Here is a 12,843-nt window from a genome sequence, read left to right on the forward strand (position 1 = left end):
CTTAAAAAAAAAAAAAAAAAAAAAAAAAAAAAAAAACCTCATAAGGTGTTCTGGGCTGGAGTCCATGGGTGGGCTGAAGAGGTGATGTCAAGAATTACAGCTACTTTATGTGAATTAAACTGGCCGCTAAAATGTGTAAGGGAGGTTTAGTGCAGCCGAGGTGCTTGGATGAGGGCAGTTTTTATAGGGACGGTGTGTGTGTGTGGGGGGGGGAGGATGCCCATAGGTGGCCTCTACCAGTAGACTATCAGTGGAGAAAAATCTTCCAAATCCCAGTAAATACCTAGTCAGTAAGACAGATTTTCATGACAATTTTGAAGGTCGCCGTATGTCTGCCGCCAGTGGGTGGAGGTGAATCAGCTGGTGAACTCCGGCCGCGTGTGCATTGAGAATTTTCTACGCCTCCTCCTCCACGCTGTTAAAACGCTTCCATTCTTTGCGACTTCACGTCGAGAGAAGAATTTGCCCTGCCCCTCTACCTGCTAAATACCAACTGAGAAGAGAAAAAGGGGCCCGGGAGGCGACCCCTTTCAGAAAGAATGTCCCTAGATCAACTCGACTGAATTATTAACTTGTTCAGGGAAAGGGTCAACAATGCCTTACCTTCCTGCCGGTGCTGAGATCAATCGCTCTACCCCAGGTAGCCTCTTGTTCGAAGCTTAGGGACTCAGGTCCTACCCTTCTCAAGCTCAGAAGCCCTGCAAACCGGTCTTTCCAAGAACCCCTCTGGCCCACGTGCAACCACACACACATCACTAAAACTTTAGCCTAAACTGTGTCCAGGGATGACAGAAGCACTAAACAAAGAGAATCCTCATCGAGATCCCCTGGGCTGCCCCCTTCCCGATTTCCATTAACCAACCTTCTTGCAGGGTCATTCTCTAACCCCTAATGTTTTGAGTTCAAGGACATTTTTTTTTTAATCTTCCTCTTGACCGAAGTGGAAGAATCCAACAGAATCTACATCCCCTGCCCCTCGTTCCTAATAGTGGAAAGGAAAAAAAAAATCAACTCCTGCAGATCTCTCTTCCTTCCAGAATGGCAAGGGCATACTTAATTCCTAAAAGTGAATCTGCTTAGTGCCCAAGGGATGGGCTTGGTAGTTAGTTGGTGGGTTCGGTTAGGGACGCCAAAACAAAGGTGAATCCGGTCGCCTGCAATCAGAAATCCCGCTGATAACCAAATTCTGGGCGGGAGGTGTCCCAGCTTCAACTGGGGGCTGGCAACTGGTAGACCACCCCCAGCCTTCTAGACGCAAAAAAAAAAAAAAAAAAAAAAAAAAATAGGGAAAAGAGAGCAACCTCCGACAGTGAACTCATGGACGTAACCCTTTTCGGAGGATCAACTTTTGGTCTTAGGTTGGTCCCTCTACATCCACGCCCCAATCCGCCCCCCGCCCCGTTTCCCCCCAAAGTGAATACACGCGTGGAAATGAATGAATCAAGATAGCATTTTAATTCCTTCAAAGTCTGTCATATCACCTTTTCTGCCATCTGCCAGAAACTCAACTTTCGCTAAGTGTCTACTTTCAGAAAATTATTAAGGACAGCTTTCCCTCTGCGTTTGTCTTGGTGACAGTCTTTGGGAGTGATTAACAGCACAATTACTGCTTCAGAAAAATTTTCTTGAATGGCTTAACTAAATACCATCTCCAAAATATAGATACCCCAAAGTATTAGTTGATCTGTTTTCAGTTTTGTTTTATTCACTTTGTGTTGCAAATATTTTAATTAGAAAATCCCCCCCACAGTGTGGATGCATTTCGGTACTCTGCTGTCAGGTGTGGAACTCAAGCCCGCTGATTAGCCAGAGGCTCCTTTGTTGATTTCAGAAATCACCAGACAAGAAAAAATAATTATCTTGTTATCTTTTCCCAACTGTCTACTATTCACTTATATCTGATATGATGTCGTTGTACAAAATCCTATCCAAAAATATAAATAAGAAATTTTAAGTTAAAAAGATAATAATGGTAGCAGAAATATGTTTTAATTTTAAGTGACTTATAGATTTTATGTACCACATACTCCAATACATGAAATGTATCAAAAGTGTATAGCTTACCATTTAGGTATAATTATAAAGCAATTATATGCTAATGATAGCACCATTTAACACTACAAAATAATTCCATAAAGAAAAAATTGAAGTACTATTTTTAATACAGATAAAATCCTCCTTCCAAGAAAATAATTGGCAGGCTTAAAATAATATCCAAGGGTGCTTTTATAAAGAAAATAGAACAAAATCTGAAGCAACATGAGCCAAAATTATATCAAGCAGATTGGTCCATAACCAGGTTGTTATGTGTTAATACTATCAGAAAAATATTCTTATGTTTTGCATATCCTCGTTTTAGGTGCATAAAACAAACATTTTTAAAGGTGTGAATTTAAATGTGTATGTTACTAGTTTGACATCTTCAATCATACCATACAGCAAGAAATCAAACCTGAATACATCATGGACAATGCTTAAGGAACAACTATGTGGTTTGATGATATTGTATGTTGTCTAAATGTCTGTGTCAAGGAAATATATCAATATAACTAGAGAATATCAACTCATATTTTATAAGAATCAATGTGAAGTGGAAGTATAACAATCTTTCTGTTTTCTGCAATGTCCAGTTAAGAGTCTCTTATCAAAATATCATAATAAAGATAAAATTCACATGTTTAACAAATATGTAGCTATCACTCTGCTTTCAGAGTTGAGTCTAATTATAAAAACACTGAACTTTATATGATGTGTGCTCTCACTAGATGTAGCTAAGTTCATACTTTCCAATATTTTAAGAATCCCCTGCCTTTCCCCCAAATATTGTAATAGCCCAGGAAAATCCCTGCACCTTGAACTATAATGCTGTCAGAAATTAGATGTTTACTCATAACTGGTCAGTAGGATTGCCAACTTTCACTTAAATACCAGGACTGAAATTATTTTATGCCTTATTTCACAATGAAGTAGAATGTGCTATTTAATATTCTTGACCTGGTTTTAGGATTTCTTGTACACTCTCCTATTTATGAGCTGCACAGACATTTGGTAATAATGTAAACTATATATAGGTTCACTGAGTTTTTCTCATATGGTCTATGGAAAATTATAAATCAGGTCTTTTAGACTTGACATACTGTGATTAGGCTGTCCCAAATATCACATGATGTGCTTCTGCATAGGCCTGTACCCAAGCCAAAGCAGATCTGCTGATGTGACTTTGGATAGGTTGTGCCAGGGCAATTTTTTTTATTATACCAGCAATGAGGAAGAAATATGAGTATAGCACTCAAAGTGGAGGAAAATGTAAGTAGATTTTAAAAATCACACTTTTAAATGTGGTGGTGTAGAAAGAATTGAGTGTAGGTAACTTTATCAGCCATCAAAAGAGAGGATGTTAGTAGATATTCAGCTAAGATGAGAAAAGTATTCAATTTTGAAAAGAGAAAGCTTATTGAGAAAAAGAAAGCAGGGGAAATGTCAAGAGGGACCAAAAAAAAAAAAAAAAGGAATGGGGCTTCGTGACCTAGTTCATCCTGATAAAAGATGTATTTAAAAAGCAAAACTCAGATGTGGCACAGATAGTAGATTGAGGATGGGGAAAAGCAGACTTTATATTTTTTTTAATCTGAAATTTACAATTTGAAAAATTGGATTTAAGGAAATTGGGGGGGTAAGAAACATAGATTATTTTGTAATGATTTTTATAACTTTTCTTGTATATTTAAATATATTAAACTAGAATGTTTTCCAAAGGCAAGCTTACACTATATCGATACAGAAAAAAAAAATGCAAAATGAAAGTACTAGAAATACCCTAATATGGATCCTATTTTTTTTTTTATGTAACTAAGCTGATTTAACAATAGGATTCAGGACTCAGAAAGGAGAGGAGACTAGATTTGAGAAGGAATTTTTTAAAAATGGCTTCAAAGTTTTTCAGAGTTTTTTGTTAGCCCTTGCCCTTTCTGCAGATTGGATTATGCCACAGAGTATAATTTAGATATTTGGCACTGCTTACTTAAACCACAATAAAAAGAAAAAGGTGTTGTGAAAACACTGCTCATGTTCCAATTTATGCAAAATTACTTGAAGGGCTGCCAGCATTCTTGTTATCTTAGCAGTTCTGAACAGTTTTCATATTCTCCTAGACTAGTTCTTCTGAAGTGAGAAGAATGCAAACCAAAACCATAAGGGAGCATTCTCCATGTCCTTGCACTTGGGAAGAGTTAGAGGGTCCAAAATGTTGGAAAGGCCAGATAGATGGAATTTTTTCTGGAGGTCATGGGGTCAAAATGCCTGCACACATGCACAAACCAGCCAGCCCATAAAAGCCTGATAGGAGGCAGCAGTGCCCCATGAAAGGTCACATCCAGTCAAAATCTAACAATATTCCAAAAGTGTCTATCATGGACAAGAAATATGAGGCCGACAGCATTGGCATTATCAGCAGCAACAGAGCAGCCAGAAAGGAAGATAGATTGGAGATTAATCATAGTAAAATACCAAAAGAGATAAAAAATTCTGATAAGCAAAAATTCTCTATTCATAGGTTTCACAAAGTATACTTTTCAAGGTGCAAGCTAATTGGCCAAGGTTTATCATACTCCTCCTCCTTCTCCTCCCCCTCCTCCTCTTCCTTCTCCTCTTCCCCCTCCTCCTTTCCCCTTCCTCCTCCTCCTCTCCTTCTCCTCTTCCTCCTTCTCTTCCTTCCCCTTCACCAGCGATTGCACCCAGAAATGCTTTACTACTGAGATGCCTCCCCATTTTTCATTATGAAACAGTGTCTCACAATTTTACACAGACTACCTCCAATTTGCAACCCTCCTGCTGCAGCCTCCTGGGTAGCTAGGATTATAGGCTTGTTCCACCATACACAGCCAGATTCATCTTGACTAATGTAAAAGAACTAGCTGCTGAGTATACCCTATGGCAGATGAAGAATACCTAAGGATTTTAAAATGTTATTTAAAAAAGAAAATAATTCATAGTTCAATGGGAAAATTCCTGATACACATGGTAATCAAAATTGCATTCCCCATCAATGCTCATGACATTCACTTTTGGATAATATTAGTTTATAAATGTTATTGGTTACTATTAGCCTGTGGCTCTCTGGGATTTCACTTCTAATGCATTGCCCTTGTGTTTCTGGATTTAGCATTTTGACTCATTGTATAATCGTTGTATAATCTCTCCTCATTGAGATAATTTGTAGTAAGCAAGAACATTTGATGTGACAATCTTCAAAAGACTGAATAGGTAGCCACTAAATTGTGCAGTGTAAAAGACAAGGCCACCCAGACTGAAATAGCATCCACTTCAAGCATCTATATACACATAAAACTAGAGGCACAACAAATACATCTACTACAGATTTACTACTTTTAAAATCATTAAGTCTCCTTAGTTTTCAAGGGTTTTGTTTGATTGTGTTTATTGATTTTTAACTCAAATGCCAAATCTTTCTAAAGGTGATCTTTTTTGTTGTTGTTTAATCCTTCCTTCCTTCCTTCCTTCCTTCCTTCCTTCCTTCCTTCCTTCCTTCCTTCCTTCCTTCCTTCCTTTCTTTCTTTCTTTCTTTCTCTCTCTCTCTCCTTCTTTCTCTTTCTTTCTTCTTCCTCACTCCCTTCCTTCCTTCCTTCCTTCCTTCCTTCCTTCCTTCCTTCCTTCCTTCCTTCCTTCCTCCCTTCCTCCTGAGGATTGAACCTAGGGGTGTTTCACCATTGAGCTACGTCTCAAGTCTTTTATATTTTTTATTTCGAGACAGGATCTTACCAAGTTGCTTAGGCTGGCCTCAAACCCTCCTACTTGAGATTACAGGCATGCACCACCATACCCAGCTTATGTTTCTTTACCCTTTTGTACTTTCTATGAAAGTTTCTATGAAAAGCATGTCAATAATAAGGGGGAAAAAGAAGTAAAGGAAAGAGTCAAAAGAAAACCAAGATGACAGGCCAAGAAATAGGTCATATACAATGTATACAATGTTACTTGGCTTTCCTTTTAATACTTCCTTCCTTTTAATAAAGGAAAGAACAATTATACATGTGATGACATGGATAAATCTCAAAATGATCTTCTTCATGAAAGATGCCATATTAAAAATGGACACACTATATTTCTACTTATGTAAAATTCTGGGATATATAGAGTCATATAAGACAAACAGAAGGATCAGTGGCAGCTCCAGATGGGGAAGGCAAAACAGAAATGTGGAAGGCAGAGATTCCAGCAGGACTGGAGGAAATTTTTAGAGGTGATAAGTAAATTCTTATTATGACCAAATATATAATTTGGTGAGTTTTAACATATATATGTCAAATTATTTATTTTAAATATATGCAGTTTATTGTATATCAATCTAACTCCAAAATGCTATTAAATCAAGAAAGAAACTGTGAGCCTTATAGTGCCTTATTCTTTATTATTATTGCTACTATGGTCACATTATTATATAATTTTCAGAATGAAGGGGTGGGGGAAGGGCAAATGCACAGTATTGCATACAATGAAGTCAGGTGCTTGAAGGGAAAGAGAAAGGAACTTACCTCAACTTAATTGGTGTTTGGTTGGCCATTGCTCAGGAACCCAAACCTGAGTTTTCTATTACTTAATACTCTAATTTTTAGTGCTTTTCCTTCTTGTTATATCACTATTAGAGATCCCAAGATGTACTTTCAAGATGTCTTTTCTAATATCTTGCTTCCCCCAAAGTCAAATTAATTCAGTCAGTTCCAAGTACTCTATAGATTTTTTTAAAAATATTTTAATGACATACCACTTTCTCTTTTGAGTCTGGGTCTTAGCACCAACTTCCAAAATAAAACAAAACTAAAATGTTTTTGAGGACAGAGTTCATATCTGGTCCATTACTATGAACTATTGATTCTCTACCAATCTTTGAGGAATTTTTTCATGGTCCCCCAGACTGATTATTAGGGTCCTTTGACCTTTTGCTGAACTTTCCCAGGTATCAGCTGCTGATTTAACCAAATATTCACCTGAACATAAGCATCATTTCCTAGGTTGCTAGTTCTCCAGTGGGTCCTAAAGAAGATCTGATTCAGTTGGGAGTTCTTTACTTCCTTTAGGCAAACATTCCAACAATTAAGCCCAAGAATTTCCAGAAAGGTTAGCCACTTTCCTCTTTCTGATTATTGTAGATGCATCTCTGGCGTGTTCCTATCTCATGTCTTCTTCCTCATATACTTTAGTTGCTGTGATCTTAAATCAATATCTGATCTTTGAACAATCATATTAGCTCCACCTGTAATCACAAACTTCTCTGAGAGGGAAAAAACAAATGGGAAAATAAATTATTTAAATGGAATGTGGAATATAAGATTTATTTCTCTTCATGTTTTGGATTTGGAGTTTAAATTTCACTAATCAGGGAAAAGATTGACTAGTTTCTTTGTGGCTCATCTTTTTGAATCTTCTTACAGAGCAAGACAGACACAGCAGAAGACATTATAGCTTGGCCAAAGACAGAGATGAGTATTAAACACTTGGGGATAGGAAAGATGAACTGAAATGAAGAGCATAGCACTGATTGAAATCTTTCCTCATTTTCTAGTCAGGTGCACAGCTGACTTAACTCATAACATATTGTTGTTTACTATAAGCATTCTACTTTGAAAAAATTCTCCTATCAGAAGACTTTTAAAACAGAAAAAGAACACTGGAAGAGTGATGCATTTTTTTTTCCTTCCTTTTCTTTACCCCCTCCATAGAAAATATTACTATTTGTTGGGCTGGGGATGTGACTCAGCGGTAGCACGCTCACCTGGCATGCGTGCGGCCCAGGTTTGATCCTCAGCACTGCATACAAAGAGGTTGTGTCTGCTGAAAACTAAAAAATAAATAAATAAGTATTTAAAAAAAAAGAAAAGAAAATATTACTATTTGTTCACTAACTGCCCATATCATCCTACCTTCTTTCTTCCAGACTCTCTTTTAATAATAGAGTCCTGTTTACCTATTGGCTATATTTTTTTTAAAAAAATGTTTATTCTTAAGTTTTAAGAATATCTTTATTTCACATTTATGTGGTGCTGAGGATCAAACCCAGTGCTTCATGCATGCTAGGTGAGTGCTCTTCCACTGAGCCACAATCCCAGCCCCTATTGGTTATATTTATGGCCAATTATTTTCTAGGAATAGAGCATGAATGGAGGTTGCTATGTGGAAAGGAACAGACAACTGATGTGAACCTCTCTGTCTCCTTTTTATTTATGATTGGAACTCTGACATAACAGCTGGAGTTCCATTGGCCATCTTATCATTTTGGGGTGACATTGAAGATGGCAATCAGATGTAGTGGGTGGTGTCTGGGCCATTGGTTAGTTTCTAGAGCCATCATACCATCTCTGGGTTGTTATATTATCTACTGCTGCATAACAAGTTACCTTCAGCAGTTTAAAGCAGGATCCATGTGTTATCTCAGTTTTCTCAGATCCAAAGTCTGGGCATGACTTGGACTTAGCTGGTTCTTTGCTCAGAATCGTATGAGGTTGCCATCAAGGTGTCAGCTAAAGTGCCTTCTCATCAGGAGGCTCAACTGGGGAACAATTAGCCTCTGAACTCACTCAGATGATTGGAAGGATTCATTTACTTGCAATTGCATGACTGTTATCTCCGTTTTTCTTTTGCTAGCTATTGCTAGTGGGGGGGGGGCTGCTGGCAGCAAATAGTTCAAGATCTCACCCTATGGCATCTCTCCAGTGCACAACATGGCTATTAGCTTCTGTAAGGCCAGTGGGAAAATCTGTCTTCAGGAATTTATTTCCACTTTTAAGAAATTTCACTGGACAAAGTCTTATAACCCAGGAAAATATCCCTTTTTATTAATTCAAAAGCAACTGATTTGGGATCTTAATTACATATGCTAATACAAAAACATATAAAGAAGAGTCAAAAGTGGAAACCCTCTTTTTTCAAATTTTCTAGTATTTTATCATTTCCTTAGAGTAGATACCATTAGCTACTCTCTACGTATTCTTCTAGTCATTTTTTGTTGCAATTTTACATACACACACAACCCCTTATTTGTGTGTGCATATATACACACACACACATATATATATACATCACAATAAAACAATTATATATAGACATATATATCCATCTATACTACAAATTGAGTCATATGTGTAATATTCTGCTAAAGATTTTACAAGTTACTACCTTCCAGACAAAGACCACCAGAAATTTACTTGCAGTTGGACACATTGGGTTTATTGTTCTTACAAGGAATATCACACACCATGGAGAACCGTGGAGTGTGCTAGTAACACAGTGCTAGAGTCAAGAGATTTTGTACTTTATTTGAGTGATTTGGGGGAGAGTTCAGAGCAATGGGGATTTTCTTACCCTGGATTGAATGCTATCAGAAGTGGGGGTAATTAAGATAGTTTGCAGCGAGCCTTGAAATCAAGTAATACAAGGCCACCAACTTTATTCTTTCTTTCCAGATTGTTTTGCCATTACATGTCTTGCATTTGCATGTAAATCTAAAATTTGTCAGTTTCTAGATTTAAAAAGGCTTTCTTGGATTTTGAAAAAAAAAAAAGAAGTGGGGGTAATTCTGAGATTGAGTATCATAAATATTTTTTTTCCAGAAGGAGGAAAGACTAGAAGGAAATAAGGCTGCAGTTTAGTTAAAGAAGCAACTAAAGTTAGCCACGAGAGAAAGAAGATATCTGGTATTCACCTAAGTTAGCCAAGAGAGGAAGATATCTGGTATTTCTGTGCTTTGACATTTCTGGGGTTTCTGTGGTTTCAATGACCTTGCTTTTGTCTTATCCTTAGACAAAATTATAAAGTGGTCTCATTAATTGCATCATGTCTTCACAGTCACAAAGATATCTTGTCTCATGTTAATGTTCTGTGAGAATGTTTTTTGTCCAATGTTTTGTCCAACGAGAGAACACCAAACTCTTCCTGTGAGAACCAATCCAGCTCCTGATGACACTGAAACCCAACTGCAAGTTTCAGACCAGTTCCCATATGTCAGGGACTGTTTCTCTCTTTGCCCCAGATAATCTCTTTGATGAGAGAAAAAAGAAAAATACAAATGAGGTGACATAGTGCATTGCACTAGGGATAGAAGAATTATAAACTGTCTTTGTACATAAAATTATAAGCAGGTATATAATGTAGTTGTTAATTTAAACTTTACTAGACATACTTTAGTGTTAAAAATGCCCACTATTTAAATATGTACATGAATATATTAATCCCTTCAACACAGAGCATGTTTCATATATGTGAACATGTATACATCTATACATATGCATATATATGCATAGGTAAAATACACATTTTATACATATGTTTTATGTATATGCTTTAAAAGAGAAAATGTCATTATCACATCTTGAATCAGTACAAAGTTAGAACTCACAGGATTTATCATGATTGGTCTTTGTTTCAAAATTGTATAAAATAAACAACTAGCTGCTGCTGCTAATATCAACATTTTCTAAAAATATGTTGAGTATGTTGTGGGCTTCTAAATATTTATCTTTTAAAATAATCTCAATAAGCTATATTTTGAAAATCTTATTGGGTGGGCAAATAAATACTTCCAACTGAAATAAAATGAAGAACTGTTCAACTCTCTCCTAACATTTACACAGATTCTCTTCATAACTAGTAATCTAAACGTTCTCAGTTCAAAATAGGTCTAGTCTATAATAATTTTCTCCAAAGTTGATGGAAGAGAGGTTCCACTTCAATATGCAGCCTTATTTTTCATCTATTGAAGATAAGGTGCTTTCCAAATTCATTCTGAATTTCCCACTGAAAAATATACACTTATCATATTTCTAATATTCCAAGTTGGTGTTATAAATCTTGTCTACAAAATAATTAGCGTTATCTAAAAGGGATCATGAATTTCTTGCCTGACCAGTTGGGATAACTTGTAATTTTGGAAGAGGGGGGAGAGTCAGAAAATGAAAGTTATCTGTGTTTGTATTGAATTTCAGTATTCAAAGGATGAATTCTTCCACAATTTTTTTTCCATTTAATGTGGTTCAAAAGGTGTAATGAAAGCCTGATATTGCACCTTCTTTTCTCTCTGTTACTCCTGGAAAGATGCCATAGAACATGCAGTTTACATGGATCCTTACTTAAGGTCAGTCAATAATTATGATGGATCAGTTTGGTAGCCAATCCTCCCCCCCCACCCCCCCGTGCTGGTGATTTAATCCCAGGGTGTTTTCACTATTTCACTATTGAACTGAGCTACATCCCCAACCCTTTATAGTTTTTGTTTTTGTTTTTTTTTTAATTCTGAGACAAGGTCTTACTAAATTGTTTAGGGTCTCAATAAGTTATTGGGGCTGTCCTCAAACTTGCAATCTTCCAGCCTCAGCCTCCTGAGTGCTGGGATTACAGTTTTATACCACCATGCCTAGCCTTTGGTGCTCTTTTCTTCTTTCTTTCTTTCTTTTGCAGCAGGAGTGGGAGGTGACTTGGTGGGGGGCGAGGGGAGGTACCAGGATGGAACTCAGGGGCACTCAGCCACTGAGCTACATCCCTAGCCCTATTTGGTGTTTTATTTAGAGACAGTCTCCCTAAATTGCTTAGCACCTTGCTTTTGCTGAAACTGGCTTTGAATTCATGATTCTCCTGCCTCAGCCTCCTGAGCCACTGGGATTACAGGCCTGCGCCATGACAATGAACAGGTACTTTTTTTAACTGGAGTTCTATCTACTTGCCTCCCAGTCTATGATCTCAAATGCTGCTTCATATTCCAGTTACCTGGTGATTCAAAAGGAAATCAGAATGGATATTGCTTACTCTCGAGAAGGCAGAATGATGAAACAAGCTGATTTTTAGCACCTTCCAGTTCCTTTTTTGCTGTCAGATACTGTGGCCAGGATGCCTTAGGACCCTGCTGAGTGTCCTGAGTAACTGAATTGAATGAGGAGTAGAGTTTGGATGCCAGTGCTGGTGCTGATTGACTTCTAGTGCTCACCATTATGACTTGAGCTCTTACAATGGATGAGTTCTCCCAGCTCTGGACTGTCCTTTCTAGGTTTGTTCCCTACTTCTGTTTGGTTAATAAGGTGCAGTTATTACTCTCAGATAATATCTCTGGTGATTTGGGGCAGCCTTACATTGACTAAAGTTTGTTCATGTTTTTAAAGCACCAAACCAGAAAAGGCATTTTTCAGGTATCTGCTTCAGATTTCATATAAGTATAAATGGAAAATCTTCTCCCAGAGAAGGTAAAGTATAGGTCTTAGTTGGAAGACACAGATGAGACATAAATAAACGTAATTTTTCTTCCCTATCACTACAATACATTTCTGTACCATTCGTTTTATATAGTCAGTCCTTCACATCCACAAATTCAGCTAACTGCAAATATATCTGAAAAATCAACTTCATGTATGCCAAACAAGTATAGATGTTTTTCTTATCATTATTTCCTAAGCAATATCGCCAAACAATTATTTGCCTAGAATTTAGATCGTCTTAAGTAGTATAACTATTCCTTCTGCCTTTGATAATTAGTTAGAAAAAATGACTAAAACACATTCTTTCACTCTTTGAAAGCATTTTCATAACATTTCTGTAAAGTTATGTTTTATATGTCAATATGAAAACCATATGTGCTTTTTTATTGCTAAAGGGGATAATTCAGTTTTCCTGAAGTAAGAACAGCTATACTATAATTTGAAAGTTGAAGAAATTAAAACTTGGATTACTGATAGACCACCATACTGTCTTAAACTTTTCTACATTTGGTATTCCTTTAGAGTACCTTATGGGAATTTTTAGACTTGGCTATATGAGTCCTCAATAAATCGTTATAGAAAAGATATT

Source organism: Ictidomys tridecemlineatus, chromosome 1 (genome assembly GCF_052094955.1).
Source record: "Ictidomys tridecemlineatus isolate mIctTri1 chromosome 1, mIctTri1.hap1, whole genome shotgun sequence".
NCBI lineage: Eukaryota > Metazoa > Chordata > Mammalia > Rodentia > Sciuridae > Ictidomys > Ictidomys tridecemlineatus.